Consider the following 4,022-nt stretch of genomic DNA (forward strand, 5'->3'; position numbering starts at 1 on the left):
ACCGGCCTCGTGTGTAGGTGATGTAAAAGAGGAAAGCAGGCATTTGGACCAAAGCACTGTGAGGCAAGAGACTCAAATTGTTTCAAACTTAAAATGCATTTTTGCCCCGTTTGTGTTGTTTTACTACGTACACAATTATTTAAAGTATAACACAGTGTTATTTAAAAAAAAAAGTGATGCATTAATGTTTCAGAATTAATTTTATATATAGTAACAATATAGTATAGTAACAAGCTTTGAAGCTTTAACCCTTTTCCTATACCAACTGTGTGTGTGTGTGTGTGTGTGTGTGTGTGTATGTGTATGATAGACTAGTTTAAATTTTTATGTAGTTAATAAAGTCTTACTTGTCTCACACTTGACGTTGTTCATTGTTTGCTCATGACTGGAGTCCCTAATCATGCAGACTTTTGCTACATGCTCTGAGTAGTATTGTACAGTAAGAAAGTTATTTTCCTTAACCAGGATATTAAAATACTTAGAATTAACAGACAGTTGACACTGAGAGGTCAAATGAATGCTTACAGCGGATCTAAATATTTATAATTAATTATAACTAGTTATGGTTAATTATTCATATTTCCCCTTTGAGCTGATTCGCTACAAATTGGTGGAGAATGCGGGCATGATAAAACAAAGGTTATGAGTTTAAAACACTGTCAACTTAAAAGTGTGTGCTTGATAGTCCAGGTTAGAATAGGGTGTGACTTGAGCTTTAGTGAAGAAATCACAAAATTGCAGTATTGATTAAACTGTTTCTGATGAAGAAATCCCAGTATAGTGTTATATAAAGGTAGATTTTTAGTGATGCTCCTCTTTCTACAGCATAAAGGCCTTATAGATTATAAGGCACACATAACTACACTATATGCTTAAATCGGCTTTAACTTACAGTAAACCTGTTTTGTTATTCTTTAAAAAAGTGCAAGAAGTTTATTGTTAAATTAGAGAAGCACATACAGAAGTGCTTATTTAACACAAGTCTTGAAGGACTGAAAGCACCACGTTTTAAAACTGTGGGCAACTTCTTTAAAATAGGCAGACACTAAACTGCTTGAATTGCACTGGCATGCATTGGTTACCGTGACAACAACTTGTCACAGGAAGCGCTAACTCCACAGAGCACACGCGTCACCCGGCGACGCCATGTTGTAAACAAACCACCTTAAGCAGCTAAGCTAACACGACTTAGCATAGGTTAATCTTAGGCTAAGCTACCAAATAGCTTTAACAATTAGGGGTTAGCACTCTTTAATTGAAGCTTTTAAATACAGCATGTGTGTACAACCTACTGCACCAGAGCCGAAAGCAACTGGACAACGAGGGAAGAATACTACTGACTCATGACTCAAGCGAGAGTAATGACTACAAAGAGCTCACCAAGATCATCATCTTTCTGGCCAACAAAATAATGGGTCTGAAACAGGAGGTAAATGATCTCAAGCAACAGATCACGGCGGTATCCCACAAGGACCCCAGCAGAATGGAGTTACAGGAGGAAATCAATAGACTTCAAAAGGCTCTGACAGCTGCTGAACAGCGAGAGCACCTGGAAAGGCAGCCAGAAAGGACCTGGAAAGGAACCTTTCCCACACAAAATTACTATTGAAACAGCAAATTCTGAGAATTCTTAGACAAAGTTGCCAGAATTTAAACTCTGATCCAGGAACTGAACAACACTCAAGACGAACTTGACATGGTCCAAAAGAACTCAGGTATTCTTATAGGCTGCAAAAGTAACCACAGTGCGAGAGACACCCTCACTCAGCAGTGCAAACTCCCTCAGGCTTGCACCAAACTACGAGGGAGGAGCCAGCACTTTCTGCTTAACAACTCAGCAGACAGAACCATAATACCTCCAGCAACCACAGAGAGAAGGGGGTCCCTTCCAAGCATCCCTGCAGCAGCGCATGATGTGACCCCCAGAGACCTTGACAAGCTAGCCAGAAAAGTTATTTTTATTTTGACTTTATTCTACCTCTCTTTGATTTTAGTTTCATTAATTTATCTTTGTTTAGCTTGAATGTACCAATTCAGCTGAGTTGATTTTAATTAAATCTGAGACTTAATTGAATCAATTTATCTATTTTTCCTTTTAGTTTCCTACAGCTATTAGGACCTTTTCATTTTACTTTTACCTTATTTTAGTTTGTTTGACCATCACCATCTTCCCTCTTGGTATAGGATTATGGCAGTTATAGCAGCTGTTGTATCCTTAATGAGCCATACAGGTTATTAGTAGCCCTAATTCCTGTCTCTGCTATACCCATACTTCTCAGCACGAGGCCTATTACATAAGGTACAGTTACCATTCATTATACTATAGGCCCTGAGAAGACTAGAAACACTTCCATTGTTTCTGTTTATATACCTTGAGGTGTTCGATGTATCCCTGCTAGCTTAGCTAACAGAGTGCAGTTACTGTTCAACACAATGTAGGCCCAGACATAACTAGGAACACTTCCCATTGTTTCTTGGCCTTCTGCTTGACACTTCACCAGTCAGCTCCCTGAAAACCTCTGCAGCTGCAGAAGGAAAAAGTTTAATTCAGGCGAACCGAAACAACGCCTGTGAATGCCACCTGCAAGCAGCCCGAGCTGACCGTGTGACCCCACAGACCCCAACAAGCTGGCCAGAGACAATACAACTGGCAACCTAAATACTGCAGAGGGCCACAACACTTGCCCACCTGCAAAACATGGACTTTTATGCTTGAACTCTGCCCAATGTGACCACACAAGACAGACTATCTGCTCAGCATCACCTCTGGCCTTGAGGCACACAACATCCTGTACCAGCAGTCTGAAACTGTCAAAGCGGATTACAAAAACTACAACAAGCCTGCTGCAGCCAACTCTGAGTCTACGGCAAATGACAAAACAGGCCATGAGGGAGGAAGGCTTCAACTCCAGAACCTTCCCGAAATCCACATCACATTAGGAGTCACCACCCAAGCGCCATGGCCTTCCCCCGCACAATGACCACCTGACATCCCATATGGCCTACAGAGGACACAGCGCTGCCTCTATAGAGACTGTCAAAATCTTGCCCATCTCTGCACAGTACCCAGAACTGACTCTAAAGAGCACACAGGCCAGCAACAGAGATCCGGAGGACATTAAAGGAACTGATCCTGAGAGTGGCCTCACCAGCAGCTTAAACAAGCCATCATAATATAATTCTCAAACCCAGAGTCTGAACACGGACTGATCGCTGCCCTAGACACCAAACAGGGCTGGCATGAAACTCCCCATGCTTACTACCACAGACTTCGACAAGCTTACTTCAGAGCTCGCAATTACCCTGGGATGGCGGAGGACACCAGCTGCAAGAACCTTTTCCTCCGAAACATCCCAGAATCCAAAGCAGGCACCAGAAGGCACCCAGCATTTCCAAAATACAAGGCCCTTCTACAGAAAGCACTACTAGCCAGCGGTGGACAGAGCCGTCACCATGGCAACAGACCCAGGTTCCAGACCAACCACTGGCAGAAGCCATGGAAAAGGCCGTCCTCACCCTGCGAACATCACGGTATGTCCAACGACAGTCCCCCACAACATCCTCCTCCACACCCTCCACACATGACAGCTTGATACGCCTACTTCTGAGTTACAGGAGCTGCTGACTCTAGTAAAAGAGCTCCTTGCACAAAACTCAACTGAAGAGTACTGGGAAGGACAAACTTCTGACTCCTTGCCTGACGCAACACAGCATCAGACCCCTTCAAGGGAGGATCATCCCTTGAAACCGGTCGACAACCCAGAAGCAGCCAGACAACGTTGGATGGAGCAACGGGCCCACATGCCCAACAGCGAAACCTCTACCAACACGCAAAAGAGTTCCTTGAACAAAACTCAAATGAGGAGTACTGGGAAGGACAAACTTATGGCTCCTTGCCTGACGCAACACAGCACCAGCCCCCTCCAAGGGAGGAGCATCACTTAAAACTGGTCGACACCCCAGAAGCAGCCAGACAGCGTTGGATGGAGCAACGGGCCCACATGCCCAACAGCGAAACCTCT

This window comes from Sinocyclocheilus anshuiensis, unplaced genomic scaffold (genome assembly GCF_001515605.1).
Source record: "Sinocyclocheilus anshuiensis isolate Anshui unplaced genomic scaffold, SAMN03320099.WGS_v1.1 scaffold172, whole genome shotgun sequence".
NCBI lineage: Eukaryota > Metazoa > Chordata > Actinopteri > Cypriniformes > Cyprinidae > Sinocyclocheilus > Sinocyclocheilus anshuiensis.